Source organism: Ambystoma mexicanum, chromosome 7q (assembly GCF_040938575.1).
Source record: "Ambystoma mexicanum isolate Mex_15411 chromosome 7q, UKY_AmexF1_1, whole genome shotgun sequence".
NCBI classification, from domain to species: Eukaryota; Metazoa; Chordata; class Amphibia; order Caudata; family Ambystomatidae; genus Ambystoma; species Ambystoma mexicanum.
Genome location: NC_090941.1, coordinates 471770763 through 471795559, shown reverse-complemented (window position 1 = coordinate 471795559; position 24797 = coordinate 471770763). Strand labels below are relative to the sequence as shown.

At 44.4% G+C, this 24797-nt stretch overlaps 1 protein-coding gene across 6 annotated transcripts in view; it reads left to right on the top strand.

The window, feature by feature from the left end:
* ELF1 (E74 like ETS transcription factor 1) overlaps window positions 1-24797 on the top strand; it is a 917745-nt gene that overhangs the window by 378585 nt on the left and 514363 nt on the right. For all 6 annotated transcript variants that reach the window (XM_069639215.1, XM_069639214.1, XM_069639212.1 and 3 more), the window contains one exon: window positions 9913-9992. The gene's annotated coding sequence lies outside the window, so the exon portion shown is untranslated. The remainder of the gene's footprint in view (window positions 1-9912; window positions 9993-24797) is intronic.

Here is a 24797-nt window from a genome sequence, read left to right as displayed (position 1 = left end):
CAGAGATCTACCCCCAACTCGTTGCTTGGAGAAGCGGCTGACTCTGAGGGAGTTGGAAGCGGATGAGCGAAGAGCTCGAGAGGGAAGATATTTAGGAAGGGACAGTTGAAGGTATTGCAGAAGCTGTGCACTCATTCGAGTCCAACTTTGCAAACTATCACCACTAGGCTGAAATCTGCCCTAGTATTCTTTGGAAGCATTCTGCACCATGGCAAAGCTTGCTACCAGAGATCAGTGTGAGCAGCAGGGTGGACATTGCCCGTGGGCCAAAATGCACGGAAAAAATACATAATTTGCAGTAGGGTCATTCTCTAGTGCTAATAGCGTGCAAAACTGCTCTTGCACCACAAGCCCACAAAGTGAAAATGGTGTCAGTGAGGGCAGAGCAGTAGCACGAGGAGAGGAGTTTTTTTTTCTCTCACCCCTTAAAATTGAATGATGTTCCCAGTCCTATGGAAGTCTTTGAAGTAGTGGATGATTTTATGAGCTCCTCTTAAGAGCTGTCTTGCAATCATATAGCTTTTCAGCTAGTTGTATTTTCTAATGAAAAAAATAGCATACACCGCACCCTTTTTTAAAAACAAATTTGGGGCCAGAAGCCAAACAACCCCCTACCACGTCAGAAAATGGACGACTTACTTTTTCCACGCACTCACTTAGTGCTACTGGCAGGGGCGTTGCTAGGGGGGGCTAAGGGGGCTATAGCCCCTGATCTTTTGGTTGTAGCCCTGGATAGAATCTCAGGAGCTACAGCCAAAAGACTAGCTAGCCCCCAGTCCCAACAGTTCTGACATCAGCGTAGCCCCGGGTCTTTTCCAGACCTAGCAACTCAACAGGAGACCCTCATTTATATGTTAACGTTGATGGGAGATTAGGGCTATACAGAATTTAGAATCACAAACATTAAACCTGTCTGCGCCGGATAATGTTCAAGGTAGTACCCCCGCCTCCCACCCCTCTGCTTAAATCACACACAGGAGGACTCCCGCAGGCCCTCTTGAGCTGGTAACTGTCTGTACTGCTTGTCCTTGCCAAACGACGTCAAACGGCGTCGGTTCCCGCCGCTGCCCCGCCCTCTACGCCGGTCTGTTATCTGCTAAACCTGTTCTTCTGCTCCGCGGAATAGAGTGCAGCGCGCTGCACGCCTGTCAGGTGCAGAGGCCGTAGCCTGTCGCGCAACTCTGAGCGCTTGATTGAGGCCTGCTTCCCTTTCTCTGGTCACATGGGGTCCGCTTTGGGTAGTATCCTGTGTGCTACAGCCTCGAGATAGACCAGCTTGCTTTACACATGGAAAGAGGCATTTGTCTTTTTTTCCAATTTGGCTTCACATTGAGCAGAACCTGTACATGATGTGCTAGAAACCGCCTTGGAGTATAGTGTGATATTTAAAGGTTGCATTCCTTCATTCGTTCATTTATTGAACGTGCTGTATGCATCTGTTCTTTTTTTGTATACATTCTGTAAAAACAAAATCCTGTTTACTAGATATGAAAGTAAGTAAAAACATCAACCTTAAAAAAAAATTAAATAATGAAACCGAAAATACTTACATTTTTTATTTCTCTTCATTTTTTTCTTTAAACAAAGGACATTCTCTTATATACATTTTCTTTCTATTTTTGGCTGTTAGGTGGTGTTTAAGTTCTACCTACAAGCCAGAATGACCATATTAGAGTACATATAGGAAGGGGTAAAGTAATGAGGGATCACAGGTTGCGGGTGATGTTTGGTTATTTGCCCACCCATTGACTTCCCTTTGCCATGCTACTTTCCATGGCCACCCCACACTCTAGCTGCCTGCCCCCACCCAAAACACATCCTCCTAGGATCTCGTTGAGCTAGTTCTATCAAGTAGTAACATGAAACGTTGGCATTCCAGTGCTATTTCTAAGCAGTCTTCTGAAAGGTAATGGCGTAGTTGCAGCTTTAAATGTTCTGCTGGTGCAGTAAAAATGACTTACCAAGTGTGCCTTCAGCCAGTTCATCTATCGCTGTTCCCTGGCCTAAAGTCCTGTTATAAATAAGCATTGACAAAGCTAACAACTGCTATCATATGCCCAGGTAATCACACCATTTAGCAGCTCTTGCCTCTTATGGCCAGGTAGTCCCAGGCAAATGCCTATCGCATGCCTACTCAAAAACCAAAACGGCTTGCTTTGCCAATGCTTATTTGTAACAGGACTTTAGGGCAGGGAACAGAGATAAATCAACCAACTGAAGGCACACTTGGTATGTCATTTTTGCTACATCATATGAACATTTAAAACTGCGCCGTATATTTTCATGTTTGTCTTCTGTCTGATTGTTGCACCCCGATGCCTGCGGCTTCAGGGCACTACAAACAAAAATAGATAAATGCTTGCTAAAATGTTGCATTGCATTGCAATTTATGATCTAGGAATATGCAGGTAATCCCTGCGTACACACGTGCTCGACTCAGCACCACTTCTTTTTCACTCATCTGTTCCTATCACTATAATTTCAAAACAGGGGTAAGGGGTGGGGTTCTTCTTCCCTTAGCACCCTCCAAATTAAACTATCCTACGGTTGGCTAGGAGCCTTTATTTTTGTTTGGATCTATATTGTTCTTATTAAATGAATGCCTGGTTATCTTGGAAAATATCACTGTATTAATTTAGCTTTCTTCAGGCATAGCTTAGTTGTTTAAAGGAAACATTATTTTCACCTCATTTTCAGTATTCTTTATTTTTGTGAAGTTACTTTTAGTGTGTACTGTTGTCTACAGCTGTGCTGATCAGCCTCTGCTGCCATCAGGGGCACAACAAGACTGTAACTTCGGGTGGTGGGGAGGCTAATGCATCAAATGGTAGGGGAGCGGGTACCTTCAAAAACTATGGGCATCATTTAAGGGCTGGCCCTATCACAAGTTGGGTGCTAAATGGGCTGTTTTACCTCCAGATTTTTTCTGGAGGTAAAAATCCCATTTAGTGCCCTGTTTTTGGCAGTATTACAGCCGGCTGTATTAGCCCGCAGTTTTAGCGCCAAAAATACCCCTTTGGATCCATTGGACTCAATAGGGAATGGGGATTTACCATTAACACCCAACCCGTGATCCGGCAGTAATACCGCCGGACTGGTCGGTGCTAAGGCTATTACAGTCGGGCAGTATTACAGCCGGGATACAGCCCAACTCGTGATGAGGCTTTATGTATGGTTGTGAAAAATGTACTTCTATGGCGCCCCGTTCGCATTGCCCCAAAGAAATGTTTTTGGGAACTAGTGTCAAATTAGAAGCTAATGGTGAAATTGGGCCAGTGACATTGCCCAAAAACATGATCTCCTTGATTCATGGAATTATTTGCGCGTAAAATACACATTTGCGCGCCATTCTGCCCGAAAATCCCTGTTTGAGGCATGGGGATTTTCGGGCAGAATGGTGCGCAAATGTATGCTGTACGCGCAAATAATTCCATGAATCAGGGTAGTTGTGTTTAAAATACAAAATGCACACTCTGATGGTAACATGATTTGGGACATGGTTGGATTTGTCGGTTCAGCGCTATATAAATTCAATAAACATAAACATAAACATGATGCATATCCACCCGCATTGTATTCTAATCTGATGCACGAGTGACACTACAGTTGAAGTTTCTTTAAGGGTGTCAGTGGGCAATCAGAAGGGAGGTCCCAGGACACTGACTGGAGACAGTGGTCCCTGAATTTTTGTCGTGGCATAGTGTCACTTGACGTAACATCCCCTAGCCTAACAAAACTTCTCAACACACAACTCCATCAGCAAAACAATATAAGTTACACAATGGACGCACACCAACCAAAGACAAATGTCTACGCTGAATTTCTGTAAACACCACAGTAACCCATAATAAATATTCCAAAATAATTCTCCACACTTCTTAAAGACCACTGCTGCAGACATCACAGTCAACCACACAAACAATGTAGGCTAGCAACCTGAAGCACAGATTCACCAACGCTCTAGACAAGTCAAATAACAATAATGTACACACTACAGACAGCTTTGTCTTGTAAGATCTGCCCACATCAACATTGCAACAAAACATCCTTTCACTGCCCTATTTTGGTCCCCAAGCCCACCGCTTAAAGACCCTGAAGCTCCAACAAACCATGAAAAAGGGAGAAGGTGTGTTAAATCAGACTCCATAACAAAGCATACCTTGGCAGAGCAAAGCCTTTCACTAATTCTCATTTGGAGTATTACTCCAAATGGCCCAGACAACTTCCGAGACTGGCAGCAACACGGCAGGAAATTAATGTCAGTCTGCTTTGCTATAATCTCTGATACAGTAATTGACTGGTGAGTCTATATATCTGTCTCTCAAATTAAGTGATATGGGAAATGAGGGATGGTCAATGCAATTCTAGCTGGCGGCCCCAGGGGCCACTAATGGAGGAGCAGAAGGTGATCATTTTGGCCCTAAAATCATGAAATCTGCGCTACTGCAAGGCAGTCTTTTTTTTAATAGTGCGAACATAATTTATTTATTTATTTGTATTTATTTATTCATTTATAGGAGTGCACAAAGCCCCTGGGCGTCTAGGCGCTAGTTACATGGTTACAGGGAAAGGGAATATATACAAGGAACAGGTTACAGGATATGACATGAAAAAAACAAGGCGCTGGAAAAGTTATTTTAGGAAATAAGTGCCATTAATTGAAAAGGTGGGTCTTTAGCTGTTTCGGAAAAAGTCTGTATGAAGGCTCAGTTCTCAAGACTGGAGGGAGCGAGTTCCATAGTGTCACCGCGATGACCGGAAAGCTGGAGCCTCCAGCTTTAGAATGCTTGAAACTAGGAATAGCGAGGCGATTGGAGTAGGAGGTGCGTACTGGTCTGGTGGTGGTTGGGCAGGCGACCCTCTGGGAGAGATATCTAGGGGCAGTGTTAGAGAGGCATCAGGAAGAGATAGTGAGTATTTCGAACAAAATTCTATCTTTAACAGGTAGCAGTATGACTTTTTTCTTGCGTCGAGACGTGGTCGGATTTGTTGAGGCCAAGGGGAGCCCGAAGGGCATTGTTTTGGATGATTTGCAATGTGTGTATGTTGTTTAGAGGTGCCTCCGAAGAGCTTGTTGCAGTAGTCCACTTTGGTACCAATAAGTGAGCGAGCGACAGAGAGGCAGTTGTCAGCAGAAAGGAAGGGCCTACTGGCATTAATGAGTTTAGTAGCATATGCAGATGAGGAGGCAATTGAGTTGATATGGCGTGCCATGTTGAGAGAGGCATTGAAACAGACGCCAAGTTTTTCGACCGCAAGAGAGATCTGAACGATGTGATTATCAATAGAGGAGGAGCAGTAGCACGGGTTCAGTTTTTGGAAGGTGCCGAGGGAACCTTCGAGCAATAGCTCTGTTTGATCATCTTTGAGACACAGGCGGTGGGTGGTCATCCAAGTTTGAATGATCTTGTAGATGACATTGATGTTCTGTGCGTCGAGGGGGTAATGCCTTCAAAGGACTCTTCTTTCTGCAGCTAAATCACAGGGAAACTATACACTTTGCGTAACTAGTGAACCAGGGGTTTTATCCTCCTCTGCAAATTAGGCCCTTGATCAAATACCTTCTGAGCTCTACTTGGAATACATATTTAAGTTTTGGCTTTTCAAGGAATTACAAATACTGTCTTATAGTGAACACTTGGAAAATTCAAAAATCCCATAGTACAGAAACCATGCAGATACTTTTTGAACATGTTAAGCCATAAGAATATCATTGTACTTAATTTTCCACATCCTGAATGCAAAACTAGAAGTTCCGGAATGCAAAATAATGATAGCCCGATTAATCTCCTTTTGTACAGCACTGTTCTTTCAGCATTTTAAGAATTAAAGGAGAACCTTTAACTTAAAAATGGAAATTGCATGCAAGGGCTTGTTACATTTGGCCTTACATGCGAATAGGTTCCCTGTATGCAATTTTAGTCATTTGCCACATTACGTGCAAAACAAAAGGTTTAAATGCAGGAACAATGACCTGTATGCCTTAGTTTTTTCACTTTGTAGTTCATATTGAGTAAATGCCATTTAGTGTTTGTGTTAGCATTGAATTCCTTTGGAATCCGCCTGCTTTTAGCTGGTGTAAAAAGCAGTCAATTTCCATAAGAATCGAAAGCATTTGCGCTGACATGAAAATGTCATGCTGGCGTAAATGTTTGCGCCTTTGTTTGATGGAGAGGATGGTGGGTGGCGGAAAAGGCCATTCCATTGTCTGCCCCTTGTCCGCCATACAAGTGAATGAAAATATTGTGTGGCATAAAAAGCATGCAAAATACTTGTACATGTACATTTTACCATACTTTCTATGCTATTTCATAATAAACATGGTCCATTCTCTAAAATAACTTATCTAAAAAGTTCACCTAGTATATGTCACAAACCTCCAGCTTGCTTAATGCACCCAGGATTTTAACCCTTGGACAGACAATGAGGCCAACCATTATTTTGTTTTGGGAATTAATCCTGCACTTCAAGGAATTGACAGAGACGAATACAAGGAAACATTCTACCTCTTCAGTGCGCCAGATACTGAGATCCTACTTTGGGATTTAACCCTGCATTACAAGGAACTGTCAGAGACATATTCAAGGAACTATTCTACCTAACCAGCCCGCTAGATACTGGACCCACACTACTAGTGTTGGAAACAAAGGCCTTGAGGACGACTTAGGTCGATACACGGGTCAGCTGATCTTTGGGAATAAATCACTAACTGATGAAGACATAACAAGACTGACCTGTCTATATAATATTTATGGGTAACTAATATTACAGAGGCATAGCGCGATTCGCCAGTACCAATCCATTCTTTGTTTTACTTGTCCAAGGTCCTTATGGGCAGACCTTGTGGAATTGGTGACGCAGCTTGCTGCTTCATTGATCATAAGTGGTCAAAGCGCACTCTCAAGGGTTTGGACCCCTACAGACTTTCAATCATGATGCTAAGAACATTTGCTATCCACATAAAAGCAAACACTGTTCTTGCATGTCATGGTAGTGAATTGCATTTCCCCCCTCCCCCTTCACTTTTGCGCTGTCGCACTTGCACAATTGGAATGACACAAGGCCTAGTAAGATCGTTTGTCTTGTCCTCCATCTGTCTTGCCCCCTTGTCTTGTTGTGCCTAGAAACACTTGTGTACAGGCACGTTATAAATGACATATCATATCAATATCCTGGGTGTAAACTAATCTTTAAGGGAGCTTTATTGTTTTACAGACTTTAATGGTCTTGGAAGCACATATAGATTTGCAAGTTAATTGAAGCTGCACAGGGGTCTTTCAGTTGAAAGTGCTTATTGCCTAGCAATTCACCGGTAAGAAAGGCAACAAAAGGGAAATAAATTTACAGATCAGACTCCGTTCCTCGTCTGGATTTCGTCCTGTTCTTGAGGGCTCTGACGGCCAGCAAGTCCCCTAATGTAAAACTCCGATTTTCGGGGTGAGGTGGAGCCCAATGGTGTTGCGCGCATGGCTCCTTGTATGGGATTGTCGACACCTCTATGCTGTCGTATTTTATTTACGTATTATACGCAGCCTTGATAAAGATTCGTGGGGGAGGCAATAATTCCTCCTGGCTTAAAGTTGTAAAACAACAGTGAACCTAAGGAAACTTTCCACACCTTTTCAATGATAAGTCTTCTTTCAAGGGGATTTGACTTCAGAATTTGATTTAACTGCATTGATTGAGTGAAATTTTAGGAGTACCAAATAATGCTGCCGTACCCAATTGGGACACATGTATTTCCTGCTCAGGCATGCTGGCTTTCCACACATTCTGTCGGCGTACCATACCTGGGTGCCATTTTCCCCATCACCTCCCGCTATCTCCCGCTTTGCCTCTTCCTACTTCAGTCCACCTCTACTCCTTGTCTGTCAGCTTTCCCCAGTGCGCTTGTTCTTTGGATTCCCCGCTGCCCTCATGCCTTCACCCCATTGCCTTCCTTTGTTCCACTCATGCCACCTCTCTGTTGCTGCCTGCGGGTGTGCTTATAGGCACCTGGCTTTTCTTGTTTTCAGACCTTTTTTCCACCCATGGCCGGCCTTAGCGGCGGCAGCACCCCGGGCAACAAAACAAAACATTTCCCCCCCTCCATGCGCCCCTAGTCAGAAGAGGGGATGGGGATGTGCCAAATTTTTCAGTAGGCACCGATGCAAAAGCATCAGCGCCCTTTTGTTATTAAATGTGCCACGCTCCAAGAGCGGGCACATTTAATTTCAATAGGGTGCCTGTCGTGCCTTCACCCACCACACCAGCTCAGGGGAGACCTTCAAAGACTCCACAGCGCACTCGCGTAACAAGGCCCCCCGCTGCACATGTCCTGGGAGGGGGCCCCGTTTGGAGAAAAAAAAAGAAAAAAGATTTAAAATGATTTCTTTTTTTCTTTTTCTTTTTGAATTCACTCTGTATTCATAAAGAAATTATTTCTGTAACAGAAATTATTTCTTTATGAGGGCAAAGTGACTCCAAAAAGAAACTTTCTTTTTGAAGTCAGGACTCTCCGCACCCCATGAAAGGCTCCCAGGCTGCAGACCACCATGTTATAGGGTGGGGGGCTCCCTATGACTTCAAGAAATTATTTCTGTTATGGTTCGGCCCTTAATGGAAATAATTTCTTGATGAAGTCAGAGTGACTTCAAAAAGAAACAATTTCTTTTTTAATTAATAAAGGCTCCTCTCAACCCCATGACGTGTGCGTGTGTGAGTGTATTTTGAAAGGGTGTACACAAATGTATGGGTGGCTGGGTGTGCGTGTGTGCATGTACAGTGAAAGGGTGCACACTTTGCAGACTTAAATGTATGGATGGCTGGGTGTGCGTGTGTGTATATGATGCATAGTGTGTGTGCTTGTGTTCAGGGGTGCAACAAAACCTACATTTCAGGGGGGCTAATCCTTCAAATTTTGGGTGAGGCGCTAACTTCACAGGCAGTGGGGGAGCGGCAAACTTATTTGTGTGGGGCATCTAACTTCTTTACACATTTTAATGAGACTATTCTGGTGCAGCTTCAATGTTATAAACAGTTAACTCTCTCCTTTAAGTCTGAAAGCACCCACTTATGAACTGTTGTGAGAATGAGAGGTCTCCTGTTCCCGCTCTACCCTTCCACTCGCTCCCCTGTGCTGTATATTGCATTAAAACACATATTTATATCTTTCTCCTAGAACAGTGTGCGGCATACCCGTTCAGCAGCACGTTCATGCGTATAGTGCAAGCGTGATAATCTAGGTCGACCCAGAGTGTGGCACAACCTGTGATTTGTTGCCGAGTTGGGGGTGCCCTCAGCATGGTTCGCAGGGGGCCCCCACATTTTGTGTTACACCACTGCCACAGAGCTGGCGTGGTGGGGGGCTAATGGTGCCCCGGCCGGTCACCCGGGTGGCCCTGTCCTAAGGCTGGCCCTGTTTCCACCCCTTTGCCATTTTGCTAGCACCACACAGGTTCTAAATGTAATAGTGGTCACCTCGATCGCCACAGCAAATTGTAACAATTGGAGGAATCTTTAAGCGCCATGCTCACAATCTCATCAGACCTCGCTAGTGGATATTAGTACTAAAACCTTGTACACTTTCATAGGAAACACTTATAGGTGAACTCTCATTTGGCTTTGTGAAAGGCAAAGTAGCAGCCTTCACAGTAACATGCTCTGTTCAGTATAATCAGTGCTTTAAATGGGCGTTCCTAACTGGAACTTTGTACCTGCACCTCTTATTTTTGAAACAGTGGGTACTTGCACTTTTCAAATCTTGAAGGAGAGTACCAGTACTCAACTATGAGGGGAGATGAAAATGAAAGCATATCTTTTAATTGTGCCGCCGTTAAAATGACTAAGCTCCTGCTGTGTTTGCTGTGGAAAGCAGCGCCCTCTTCCGCCTCCTTTCTCCCCCACCCACAGTGTATGTAATCTCTCTTTCAGGGCCCGCCCTGCAGAACCAAAGAAGAGCCAAACACGCAGCTCCAGATCTTCCAGCGCAGCAGCGGGACACCTTTGCCCAGGTACCACCTCAAAAAAGTCTTTTTTAACTCCTCTCTTTGGTATTAGCAGTGCTTTTCTAATATGTCAATGTTTAAGTGTTTGGAATTGTGATGGAACATTTTGGATTACAAGCCCACATATGACTGCAGTTATCTACTAAATCTCTCATTACTAGACAATGAAAGCGAGCAATAATAAAACTCCCCTTCTAAAGCTAGTTCTATGGTACCCGTTTGTTTGACCTGCAAAAAAGAAAGCCTGCTTTTGTATGGATATACAAATTCTCTTAATGCCATGGATAGGAACACAATGGAAGATTGAGTGAAAGAATCCCAGCTTCGCTGCTTACCCACCATGGGCGATCCTTGGAAAATAACTTGATCTCACTGTGTCTTCTGCAAAAAATTGAGCAATCTTAAAGTCTGCCAACATTTGTACATCACAATAATGGTTTCAAAACAGGACAAAATCAGTCTGTGATTGATGAGCGTGTTTGAGAGATTATTGCATTAGGCTGACAGAATCACATTTAAAGCTAATGACTTAACAGTAAACCATTATACTGAGATTTTGCTAGGAATCACTGAGAGGTTTGAGCTTGTCATAGTCCCAAGTTAAAGAGGGCGTGAGAACATGATTGGAGTGAGAGTGTGGTGAGAACGACAAATAGGAACAAGCACAAATAGGGAATGAGACATAAAGGGCAGGACACGCATTGTAAGTGGGACAAATGGAGAACCAGTGTGAGATGAATTGAAATGGGTCAGGGAGCCTTGGCCGGGCCCCGAGAGCATTTTTAATATCCTTTCAGGGCAGAGTCCCAACCCACTTGAAGCCTAGTTTGGTGATCACCTGCACTTCTTTTTTCCCATGTAAGTCACTGAGTATAATACAAGGTACCGTGTTCCGTACTAAGGTTCATTTCCAGGAATGACGAGGATGGGCTGAGATGGAGTGGAAACAAGCTGTGTTTGCTGTAAATAATGCTGCTGCTCTATGCCGCATGCTATTGGAGCAGAGGATTTAGGATGACTGCGGTATAGCTCGGGGCGTTAGTGTGGCAAGGAAGATCAGCACTGAGCAGGTTACTACTGTCTTATCAAGAACCACTGTAATGTTTACTGCGGCATAGATGGCCACTCAGGCCACGTGTTGCTGTCCCTCAGCTGGTGGTATTTTTGAGGACCGCAAATGTGATTCCACAAAGCACACTTGGCATTTGGGCTTGTTAAATGTACTGGTCAGAGCCTCCTGCAGATACTATGCAAATAACCTTGTGTACGGGGACATAGTAAGGGATTTTGGGCCCCGGAGCACACAACCTTAATAAAGCCTTATTTCAACAAACGTAAGAGGAGATTAAACAGCAGTGCCCTCAAGTTCATTTAGTTTTGATTCAATACATTTAAGTAAGCGAGCCAGGGCGAGGATACGCGAATTGTTGCGTCCCCACATGAAACTTAACCAAAGTAGATTGCATGAAAAAGGTGAAGTATCATATGTGGATCTACAAAGCATCTGCATTCTTTGCCTTAAGAAATAGTTGCAAAATAGAGTAAGACGCTTGAGTGTTTCTGGGGTATCATCAAGACCACAAAAGCGGTAGAAGCCATCAGAAGTAGCTGCATTTTTGGGACTCCAGTTTTTTATACGAAAGTTGGTATGGAAGAGATCCAGTCTGAATCTCATGTAGAGACTTCGAGATCTGTGGCAGGAAAAGCATAATAAATAAGGCAAACGTGGCTGATGTTTGTGTCTAAATTTAGCATATTCTTTGAAAGATGTAAGTCTTTTTGGTAAAGTGTTTTTTTTTAATAGTGACTGGGCGAAAGTAAAGATCTTCAGGCTTCATGCCAATTTCATTAAGCAAAGACCTCATTTGGTGATCGAATTGGGCTATTGAAGCTGGATATGACTTGGAAAGCATAACAGCAACATTCTCATACAATGAGTTAGCAGCTGGATGTAACATTTTGCCATAGATGGTCAGTCTTCTGCAGTGAGGCTGGGAAGCTAAAGAGAAGAGTCCAAGCTCATGCATAAGGATAGCATTGCGCAGGCACTTGGGAAGGCCAAGTACGGTTTCCAAGTGGTACCCTGTACCTTATTTAACATTGCAGCAATGTCCAATAGACATACATCTAAACCATAGAGGATTATAGCTTCCACATTCATGACATAGAAATCTATGAGTGGTGTAAGTGAAAAGCTACAATGTCTATGGAATATGAATTTCATTTCGGCTGTAAGATTGATAGTCTTTGCATTAATCGTTACTGGACTGTTATGGACCCGAGCCATGTGTCTCGTGAGTTACTATTGGAGAGATTATAGCCTAGATAGATTAACTCTGTAGAACAGAGAATTGGATTACGATCGATCAACCATTTATACTTACACACTTTTCTTTTGGTAGTGAAAATAAGAATATTTGATTTGGAAGAGTTGGTGGATAAATTATTTTGATTACAATAGGAAGCAAACAAATGTAATTTATTCTGTAAGCCATAAGGAGTACGATCAAATAAAATAACGTCATCAGCAAATGCTAGCCATAATGTTTATATATTATGGTTTTATTTAGTTGTTTGTCTTTTGTATTATTATGAAAAGTGTAAAATGTTTAATGTAAACTGAAATCACTTGATTTTAAATAAAAAAAACAGAAAAACAATTGAAATTGTGGGACAAAGGGAAATTCTTTTTTATGTCAATTAAGCACATTGAAATAATGTTTAGGACCCATTCCACTCAAATTGCCTCCATGTAAAGGAATAGCAGGCAATGGGCTGAGAAAGGTCGCCACAATATGAGAAGACAACCCTTTTCACCAAAGGCAGAACCACACTACACAGTGAGATATAAAGTGCGATGAGATGATCTGTTCAGGATCACAACAGCAAAGCCGGGATATGAGCCATGACACGTTGACTCCATTGTGTCGAATTTGGCTACCTAATCAACTCCTATGATTTACGCATTGTGCTCTTCATAGGGGGCGGCTACCCAGTTTTTCACAACCCTCGTTTGGATGGACCAAGATCTAGACCTGCACCATATTGATGGTATGTTAGTGTTTATAACTAGCGGTTTGTGGTGCATTGTTGTGTAGCACAATAAGTGTTACTGTCACCAAAGTGTGTATACTCAAGTGTAACAACCCCAAAAACAGGAAAGGCAAAATCTGCCTTGCCAGGTTTTAGAACTGTGATCCCATATGGGCAAAATTAGCAACCCAATCCCATCTGTTCATTTTATTCACATACTCCTCCTTCAATTCAAAGAAATCCAGCGACCAATCAGGAATCCTTTTCAAACAGGTGTAAAGATCACCTTGTCCATGAAAACAATCCATTATCCTTGACGTTCTTTTGCATTGCATGACTCATCATGACTCCTCACAGTCAGCAATGGGCACTTAGGATCTTTCCATGCCTTAATAAGCAACATACCCCTCGTTCTCCTGATTGGTCGCCAGATTTTTTTTAATTGAAGGAGGAATTTGTGAATAAAATTAACGCATGGGATTGGGTTGCTAATTTTGCCCATATGGAATCACTTCGGCGATATCCTGAACATTGTTCCCTGTGTTATAAATTCCTCTGCACAGAAATATTTACTGAAATGTCCTGCAGTGTCGGTTCGTAGATGTTATCTCTTGTTAAGGCCGGATCACCTCCGAACTTTGACCACATTGGGCCCTAGATCGGAAACTTTGTATTTGCCGTCTCTGCCTAGACCCCAAGATGATGTAGACGGCACAGCACATACTGACTTCTTGCAAAAGTTTGTAATACATACATTTAAAATTGCTGGGTCGGTTTGTTCACAATGTTACTGCGATAAGTAAGGGGACATTTTAGAAGTATTGCCTTAACTCATGTAATGGGACCTTAATGATTGCGTTATGCAATATATGGAAAGTGGTGGTTGCCAAACTGGCCGATGACATAACGAAATGAAATTAATTTTTTTTTTTTAATCCTTGGAATTTGAGTATTTAGTTGTAAACTGAGAACATTGTTTTATGTATGTTATGTTATGTTATTTTGCATTTATATAGCGCCTTATATACCATTGGTATGGTCTGAAGGCGCTGGTAGGTTTAACGCCCTTGGTAACCGAAGTTCAGGTCAGTAGAGAGAGTAGGGAGAGTCAATGGCGCGTGTGCGCACCGGGTATGTGTGCAGCTGGTGCGGTATTTGTGAAATAGCTGCTTCTTATCGGTAGGTGTGGTGGTTGAGATCAGGGGTATGTGTTCGTTTTGGCAGGATTTATCCAGACCGACTCGGGCTGCGTTAAGCCTGAGGAGAATGCCTGGCTGGGGGGTGTGTAACCAGCAGTGTTTACTTAGAATGATGGGGAGTGAGCGGGAGATGTTAGTATGAGAACAGTTATACCGAATGGTGTCATAGTATCTCTGTGTTCTAGGTGAGTGGTGGTGTAGTTGATAGATTGTATTTTTATAAATGTTATGCAACATGGGAAATAGTTCTTTGGAACTAGAGCACATTATATTACATTTTTAAAAAAGAACTATGATCTGGCCGATGAATACAGGTCTCTACAACAGGTGCTTAACACACTGAACTATCTTCTGAACCATTGTGGCAAACACGATTATTGCTATGACTTTTAAATGTTGCTATTGCATTTATTCAATATATTTCCCAAAGAAAGATGAAATCACTGCACAAGTTTGTGTTTCTATAGTTAACACACACACTGTATATAGTACAGTATGACAGACCGCATTACAGGATTAACTGATCAATTTGGACCGAAGTTGTCTACAGAAGCCAGGCAGCGGTCTCAGAACCTCAGCGGCACCCTATACAATATCATGGCATGTGTTCATTATGCTTTCTTAAAAATGTGCAGTGACCTCTTTGCACCAGACTGCCAGGTGGGTGCACCTAGGCACGTACCCCTGTTGCCCTCCCATTAAGTTGTCTGTGCTTGCGTGGGGTCTTCCTTCCCTTTAACATTGTCCAGCAGCAGCGGTTCTGGACCTTTCCGGTCCTTCACTTCTCACTCGCTGCTGCCGCTTCTTATCCTTTGCAGGGCCTGCAGACCACGGAAGCATGGCAGCTAGTATGAAGTGAGCAGGCTCCCGCCTTATACCCTCATTTGGGTACATGGGGTTATGGTTAAAAGAAGCAGTGTTTACAATAGCCATGTTTTTACGCCTGGTTTCAGACCCGTTAGAACTTATTCAGGGCCTGATATTTTAGAACCAATGTTTGCCTCCCCCTAGGAGTTAGAGGTAAATGCTTCACTGACAGTTTTTATATGTGTTTCATACGAGGTCTTCTCTTCTTTGCAGTAAAAATAAAGTTTTTTATGGAGACAGGTGTAGTAGGTGAAACAAGTGGGCCCTTCTGATGCCCCCCGTCTCACCACCTTTGCCATGCAACGGCACAAAAGGGTCAGAATTCAGACTTTGGTACATTTAAAAATGTTATACACTAGTGATATGAAAATAAAAGAGTAAATAAAGCTTGCGGATTTCCAGAAATAATTCATGCAATATTTGTGGAAATCTGTGTATGTTTATTTATTGCATTTATTTATACGTCCACACCCGTGGGTGTCACGGCGTAGTTATGGACATCTTAGGATAAATGAATACAGTCGCAATCAACAACAATTACACATGGAGGCAGTGAATACAGTTAAAACAGTACATTTACAGTTGTTAACACCAATGTGGCAATTGTGCCGAGTGAGGCCAATTTTCCAGAATTCCAGATGCGGTAACCCTCACTACTCTCAGTTCGGTAATCCGCCATATTTAGAATGATTGCCAGCATTTCTGGTATTTTGGTATTAGGTTGCAGAGCTTGGCCTACATACTGCAGATTCATGACAGATGACGGCGTCTGCCATTATGGCTGTTGAAGGATGAATGAGGAGGTAGGCTTCATGGGCTAGAAAGGCTGGCCTCCAACCTAAGCCCGTGACATTGTGTGCCGTGATCCCACACCCTCTCGGCTAGCATATGGCCAGACCTTATAACTTCTCTGCCTCTTATTTCTCTGTGTCCATAGAGGCGGAATTGCCCTGTCACTGTCAAATCATTACATTATGCCCATCACCCTTAAGTTTCATCTATAAATCCACCACTGCTGCAAGAACCTTCAAACTCTGGTTTTCCCATCCACCATTCTGTGTCGCTACCAATCCAGCGTGTGCACTTTTTCATGCCTAAAAGCCCCTCTTTGCCCAAACAGATGTGCCCCTTCTGTGAATTTGCTTAATCAGAGACGTAGAGAGGGTAAGGCCTGAGCGGGCAAGGCCCACCCAAAATCTGTAAATGCCCACTCGGCAGCGCTGTCTGTGCATTTTGGAATGAATCCTGCAGATTCCACACTAAACCCCTGCCTAAAGTCTCCTCCCAGGTGATCAGGGAAAAGCAGACGCTTCCTGATCCTGACCTTGGAGGTGGTGCTCTGTGGGAGGATCACCTCGGAGGAGACAAGGCTCAGGGTGGTGAGGAGGGTTCATGGGATGAGACGCAGTATTTCTCTCCCAATGGGGAGAACCTTTTACAAATACCAAGGCATGTAACAGCTTATTGTTGTTATGAATTGTATGATCCATACATTAAACATCTCAATGTGCATAAAGCTATAGTAAAATCCCTAAACATCTTAAGAAATGAAAGCCTGTCTGAGACTTTTAAAGTTAGAAATCCTTCTCACTCGCAGAGGGACAGTGAAAGGTAACGTATAAATAATGGCTTAAATAAACTGCCTTCCCCTTTCCAAGTAAATTCTTATGATGTTTCCTTAAATACACTTAGAATAAAAGAACTTGAGATCAAAAGGAGAAAGCGACTATAAAACCAGATTTTGTTGTTCGGGACTCCAAGTCCCATCGTTCCCTAAGTACTGGAACGAGAAGAGGGCTCAAGAGCAATGTTGCAGGAGTGGTATGCTTGTTAATGCAAATAACCAACACCAGAGGGAGGCAGAAATGCTTAAAAGGCCCCCTCAGGTGCAGGCCATTAGTAGTAGTAGCAGAAGGAGAAAGCAGCAGCAGGCACGTTGTTGGCGGTCCAACCAGAAGTTAGAGGAAAGAGAGGGCACCAGGACCACTGCAGGGCAGATTCCAGCTGCAGGTCCTGAGAGGGTCCTTTTCCCCCTAAATCTGAAGTGCAGAGGCTGCGTAGCGGGAAGCACCAAGAAGGAAAGCTTTCCCCCATGTGAACCGATTTGCAGAGACTGCGCAGCAGGAAGCATGCAGGAGACTGTTGCTTGGAGTTGGTATGCACCACAGAGATTTCAGGAGCAAGCAAAGCTCTGTGCAAAAGAGGCAGGAATGAAGGCAACTTCAGCAACGAAGTGTCGCTGTTCAAGAAAAGCCAGAGCAGTGGAAGTTATGCGACATTCACAGGGATCAAAAGAAGAAGCCGGTGAGTGTTGCAGAGCGATCCAATCCCTTTTACTTATTAAAGGCACGCAACAGTAGCAAGAAGGAGTCACTCGCGTGCAAGCGAAATTGCTTTAAATCAGACAGTTTGATTGTTGAACAATGAAGGCAACAAAAGTAACACTTGCTCATGAACAAAACTGCTGGGATAATATTGGATTAACTAAAATATATATTCAAGGAAGAAGAAGACTCTTTCCTTTGTTTAACTTTGTTTAACTTTGGATTGTTGGAACTTTCCTTTGACAAACTTGTACCCTGGGGAAGGGGAATTCACCCAAGTTATAAATAGAGACTCTGAATACATTACAAATGCAATTATTGTCGTCGTGAATTGCCTTATAAGTTTTATGTATGTGTGAGGGCCAGATATCCTTTGTTAGGGTGTTTCCTTTAGTTTATTTTAGGCAGGAAACTCCTCATCAGGGAAGGGATAGTGTGTCGTGTGATTTAATAAAAAAGTCATTTATAGGAAATTCGTCTAAACGTTGTCTGCCCCACATTTCTGACACCTCACACTTTACAGATGTTAATGTCAATGTTGTGGGCCCTTCTACTTGCTTCAGGCCCCACTAGTTAGACAATACTGGCTACGCCTCTGTGCTTAATGTTCAACGGTCAAATGAGAATTGCACGTTCCTTGCCAATGTTGCAATGGTGCTTCACCCTTGGAGTGGTGATTTAAAGCATATTATGAAGCATTAGGCAACTGAACAGCGATACAACGAGAGGCTCCAAATCCTCATAAAACCATTAAAGATTAACAAGGAGCCAACAGATAGAAAGGCAAGTTTCCGGCGCATTGCCATGGCTTCTTCTCCTCAGGTGGTGCACGCACTGATTTATTTTTATATGAAACTTGTACCTCACTACAACCATTGTGAAATTCTGGATCTTTTATTTCCCAAAATATGTAGTGGTAAAGAGGCGTCATTTAACTTCAAAATTGTGCTTTTCTCAGCGATATAAATAGCAAGTGATGCCAAAGGGATTCGTGAGGTGAAACAATTGATCAATGAGCAAAATATACTGTGAGCGATGCATTCTAATAAGTATAAAAGCATTTTAAAACTGCAAAATTGAATCGAATTATTTTTCTTGTTATGTAAAATAAAATACCAAACATTAGACTTTAGAATATTTTGTAGTTGGCTGGGCAGGCGCAGGTTGGGGGAGGAGGAGCCGCCGCAAGTTGTTAATGGACAGGACCTGGGCACATGGTACATCCCTATTTCTCACTGTGCAGTCAGTGAGGGCTATGAGAGCAGAATCGCACGCTCGCACCGTTGCCAGTACAATGTGTGCTACTACGAGGACCACCATCATCACAAACCCCAATAATGTAACCTATGTCATTTTATATGTCATGAAATGCTGATGTTAAGGTGCAAATGGATTCTTAACTCCCCATCAAAGGGTTTTGTGCCAACAGCTAAAGATAGATTGTTCTCGACCTGCGCACTATACAAATCATGTCACTTACTGTAAACATTGGCCATACATCTGCAATATTCAGAATAGTGCCTACATGTGTCATGTCATGTTATGTTATGGTGTATTTGTATAGCGCCTTATGTACCATCGGTATGATCTCAAAGTGCTGTGGGTGCTATGCCCCTGGGTCAGTGGTGAGAGTTTCAGTATAAAGTACTTGGGTGCACTTGGTATGTGTGCAGCCAGGGTGGTTTGCGCAGGGTTGGCTGCATTCTAATGCTAGGTGCGTTGCAGTGGTTGTGAGAGATCAGTGTAATGTGTGCAGCAGGTGGGTGGTCTCCGAGTTTGCATTCTGGCTGACGTGAGGCCTGTGTAGGAAATTGTTTTGTGTGCAGCTAGGCCGATTTTCGTGGGGTATACCTTCGTTCTAACAGACTGTTGAGGTGTACAGGGAGGAGTGTAGGTATGTGTGCAGCTAGGCCATAATTTATTGAGGGGTATAGCTGTGTTCTATTGTTTGTTGCTGTAAGGTGGAGAGTGAGCATATTGGTATGAATGGGTGTCTGTGATTTCATGTAGGAGCCCCCTGGTTACTTTCGGTGCTTGATGAGCAACCCTTGTCTGTTCTGGTGGTTCGTGGTAGTGGATTTCCAGAGGGATACTCTGGCTGGTGTGGAGAATATTGTGTTAGCCCGGATGGATGGTCCATTTTGCTGAGGCTCAGTTGTAGGTGTCGGAGGGCCCATTTTCCAGGTCCCCGGCCATAGTTAGTGGCGGGAGGCATGTTGGTTCTGGACACGCTTGTGATTATAGCATAATTCTGCGGTTCTGTTGTGAGTGCTAGAGGGCCCTTTTCCGGGTCCCTAGTTAGTGGTGGGGCCATGGCGGTTCTTGACACGTGATTATTGCATGATACTGCAGTTCTCTTGTATGTCTTAGAGGGCCCATTTCCAGGGCCCTGGTTATAGTTTGTGACGTGAGGCTGAGTACATGCTTCTGGTGCTGCAGAGAATCTGGCCATGCCTAGTTGTTAATGCGTGTGGGAGTTCGTTTTATTCCTAGGTTGGCCAAGGGTGCCTCATCTGATAATGTACCACCTTGTGTACCTTATAAGTGGCGAGAAATAACCCAACTGTAGTCTTGGAACCAAAGACCTATGGGGCTCTGCTTTTGTGACAATATGATTTGATGCCCATATGGGTAGGGTTTGACACAGGGATAGCAGGGAATGGTGTCAGATGTATTGGCTGGCTGGTGTCCTGTGACAGTGGCTTTCCGTGTTGGTTCTCGAATGTGGAGAGTTAGACAGGAGCGTGTCCTGTCACATTGACTGTTACTAAATGTATCATGTTCTGGGTGTGTCGAGGTGTGTAAGGTCTGTGGATATGTTTGTAAGGAAGCTGTTGGCAACTCATAAGGCGATCGTACTACACTTCCTTATGGCAAGGTGGTGAGTATGCTTGGTTAAGGGTGTTGAGTTCTAGTTTCAGGTTGATATATGCCGACGACATCTCTTGGCATTTCAGGTCGGTGGCAGTGGGCTTGCCTAGTTACAGCATACAAAATATGGTGAGGTTAAGTCTTGGGTATGGAGTCGAGTGCACAGGCGTTTGGGCGCAGGGGTGGGTATTGTCAATTACATGGCTCAAGGCCATTGTTGGTCAAGCTGGGGTGCGGATTGCATGCCAGTCTCTAGTTCGGCTTCTGTTTCCCGACATTTCCTATTTCCGAGGCAATTGTTTTATTAGCTGGCTTGTGTGGCCCGACTGTTCCTGTTTTTCGAGATAATGCCGTTCTATTTGAAATTTGAAATGTAGCCTTTGGTGTGGGGTTGGTGGGTCCTTTCATGGATTAATCAATGCTTTGCGGAAGGCCATGTAGTCCTGGTTGTGTCAGATGTGGGTGGGCATGGAGTTCCACAGTGGTGGCACCAAGGCGGAGTAGGCTGACCCTCCAAGCCTGGCTGAATTGGAGGCTGGAATCACTAGTAGGAGGGCCGTGCTTGACCTTAGGGTGCGAGTTGGGTTTTAAGGCATAATCTTCTCATGAAGGTATGTTGGGCGGGCCTTGTGCACCGCTCGGTGGGTAGGATTTTAAATGTGGCTTTTCGTCCAATAGGGAGCCAGTGAAGGGTGCAGTGTGCAGGCGAGATCGAGGTCCCTTCGTCCCAGTGCAAGAAGGAGTCTGGTGGCTGCATTTTTGACTTTTTGACTTTTTGGAGTTTTTTGAGTTGGTAGGCCAGTGCACCCAAGTACAAGAAGGTCTCATAATCCAGTCTAGACATGACAATGGACATAATCGATGCCAGTCTGTTGGGGTAGTTGATGTAAGGGAAGATGCGTCTCAGAAGCCAGAGATGAAGAGATGGTAGTGGCAGGACTTGGATGCAGTGTTTATCTTGTGGGATAGTGTTAGGCCAAAGGCCATTGTGCAGCCAAGGTTTTTGACTGTGTTGGAGGTAGGGGGCTGCCGAGGGAGGGTGGCCATGGCAGTGGTTGTGGGATTAGAGCTCTGTTGCCCCATACCATGATCTCTGTTCTTACTGGATTAAGGAGGAGGTGGGTTCTTGTCATCCACAGGTCTATATCTTCCAGGGCAGGCTGTTAGGTCGGGTCTTGGATCGGAGCTTGGTTTGGAGATTCTAAGGATAATTTGGGTGTCATCTGTGTAATTATAGCAGGTGAGGTTATAAGACTGGATGAACCCGGGAGCAGAATCATGTAGAGGTTGAAAAGGAGAGGTGAGAGGCATGCGCCTTGAGGTATACAGGTGTTCAAAGGGCAAGCAGAGGAGGTAAAAGCGGGGAGGAAAGTTATTTGTTTCCTGTTGTTGAGGAACAAGGCAATCCAGTTGACTGCAGAGTCCTGGATTCATAGGGAGTGGAGTCGGTCGAGGAGGATTGAGTGGTTAATGGTGTCAAAAGCTGCTGAGAGGTTAAGGAGAACCAGTGCGGTGCATCCTTCGGAGTCTGCAGAGTTTTTGAGATCATCCCAGATCGAGATCAGTGTGGTTTCAGTTCCACGGCGTGGTCGGAAGCCTGATTGAGCAGGGTTTACTAGGTTGTTGGGTTCAGAGAAAAGGTTGAGCTGTGAAAAATCAAAGTGGTCGATGAATTTCGCAAGGAATATGGTGTTGGAGAGGGGCCTGTAGTTGATTGGCTGGAGGGCGTCAAGACCTGCTTTTTTCAAAAGCGGTTTGACATGCGCTACTTCGAAGGATTCTGGGAAGATGACAGAGTTGAAAGAGTCATTTAGTATGGACCTAGCCTGTTCTCCTGCACAGATGGAGGTGAAGATTTCTTTGAGGAGAGTGGTGGGATAAAGGTCAAGGGGGCACCCCAACTCGGGGGGCTGCTGCTGGACAGTCGTTTTTGAAATTCTTCACTCAAAATGGGGTTAAAGAGTTAAAGGATGGCACTACTGGGCTGGGGGAGTGCCAGACTTGGGGAGAGGAAGGTGGGTTGGGGGTGAGGTTGGAAAGTTTAGTTCTGTACAGTAGAAGTGTTGGGAGAGGGAGTCGCAAAATGTTTGTGTGGACGTGGTCGGGGCAATGGTGCAGGGTGGCTTCAAGAATTCCAAGATGATCCTGTGGAGCTCTTTGTTACTGCTGTGGCAGTTCAGGGTTCTTTTATTGTAGTAGGCTTTTCTGGCCTTTCGTATTTCAGATTTGTAGTTACGGTGATGGTGGGTAAGCATGGATTTACCAGGGTCAAAAAATTTGATAGGTGGAGGTCTGTCTAACGATGGGAGTGTGCATAGCAGGGCTTTGCCCAGGTCAGGCACAACCTTGAACTTGTTCCAGTATTTGTGATTGTGTGTGGGGATATGGCGGGCCATAGGCGGAGGGGCTGTAGTGCGAGTAGAGAAAGGTAAGGCTTAGTAGTCTGTCCAGATAAGGGGTCTCCGGCTGTACACTGAGATGAGGTTGGAGGAGCTGAAGATTACATCAAGGGTGTGTCCTCCAGTGTGGGTGGGACCTGTGGTGTGTCAGGAGAGGTTGAGAGCCTAAAGGCTGTCAACCTTGGGGATGTGTCATGAGGTTGTTGGGGACATCAAATCAGATATTCAAGTCTCCCAAAATAGTTAGTGCTGGGTGATTAACCAGAATGATAGCTAGTGAGTCACAGAGATTGTTGGCAAAAAGTCGGTCGTATCCCGGAGGCCTGTATATGAGTAGGAAACTGTGAGAGTGAGTGGGTAACAGGGAGTGTCTGACCAGAAGGGATTCACAATTCACTGTGCATGACTGTGTTTTGTAAAAGTGAGCTGGAGCTTTGTGGAGGATGGCTACTCTGGCACCTCTGGAGGCTCTATTGTGTGGGATGAGCTTGTAGTCAGGACGGAATGCCTCATGCACGATTGGTTTATAATCGTCTGTGAACCATGTTTCAGTGATGAAGATGAGACCAGGGTTGTCAGATGATAAACGGTTAACGATGCTGTGTCTGTTTTTGGCCACGGATCAGGCATTGAATAGGAGGCAGGTGATTTGGTAGCAGTTGGTGGTTCCTCTGATGCTGGTGGCTGGACTGACTGGGCAGGTCTGAGTGGCCAGAGGGGAAGTGTTGGTGGCCGCGGAGGGTGGTGTTTCCAGAAGGGGTGGTGGGTGTGGATTGGGTCTGGGGTAATGTTTGAGGGCTGGAGAGAGAGTGAGGTCGATAGGTAGAGGGAAGAGTGAGCGTACAGTGGCTTGTTGGCATGAGATGGGAGTAGGTGGAAAGGATGTAAGGGAGTGGGTGGTACTGGTGCAGTGTGTGGGTTCCAGATAGCTGTTGGATAGGGTGCAAGTCTGGAGGAAGGTGGTAGGTGAGATTGTGTGTTCAAAGAGGGATAGTCGGGTGTGGCTAGCGGGGGGGGTCCTGACAGCTGGGCTGTTGGCAGTTGGGACAAAGGGCTGATGCAGGCAGGGTGGGGCAAGAAGAGTCGAAAGTAAGGGCTGATCGATATTTCCCAGTTTTGACCATTTGGGTGCAAGAGGAGAGTGAGAGAGGGTATGGTGGTCAGAGGGGGAGAGGGAGCAAGCGATAGGTCTGCAAAGAGCAAGGCATGCCATGCTGAGAGAGGGAAAAGTGGTGTAAGGCTACCAAGGATAAAGGTAGTAACATATACTGAAGTGGTCGACAGGTCAACCAGAGGGGGGACTGAAGAGAGGGTCTCAGGAATGCCCCTCATCACCCCCAAGTTCATGACAAGGACACAGAGCCAGGAATGCTCGAAGTCATCCATCATATTTTGGACAAATACCAAGTGCACCGTTTGCTGACACGTACACAGAAAGGTATTCCCTCGATCAACCATACCGTTCCAATCCAGTTCACATTCTTACAGATATAGGGGAGACAACGGAGTTCGTGGATGGGAATACCCTAATGGACAGTCTCGACTAAGCACAAGAAGCCGCAATGTTGACGTCATTAGTGACACCACAACATAGCAGCGTTAGTCATGAAGCAACAAAACCAAAAAAGGTTAAGTTCCACTAGGTAAATTGCGCTGTTAGACTCCAAATATTTCCAAAGGCTGCCAATGAAATGACAGATTGAAATCCAACAAAATTAGCAACACACAAATGAATGTCCAATGTGTCTTTTATTCAAGTAATTTTCATCAGCCAGAGCGATTTGCCGCCAGGTGTTTCGACCTTCTACGGTCTTTCTCAAGGCAAAAAATCTAATTGAGGTCCAACTGATACTGCTGATATGTTGAATACGTTTTTTTTAGGAATAATCAGGGTATCGTCTCCACATAACCTGAAAGTAGAGGCTGTTCAGCCAAACAACCAAATGCACATGTGTCAGATCACTGCAAAGCTCCAGTGTATATCCTGAAGCAGAAGTCTGCGTCTCACTATAAACTCTCGTCTTCTGAACGAATTACAGAGTCCACATTATCCACTCGGATGCTGCTCGATACCGTGTCATCATTTAGTCATGAAGCACACTCGCACTCCTGCACTGC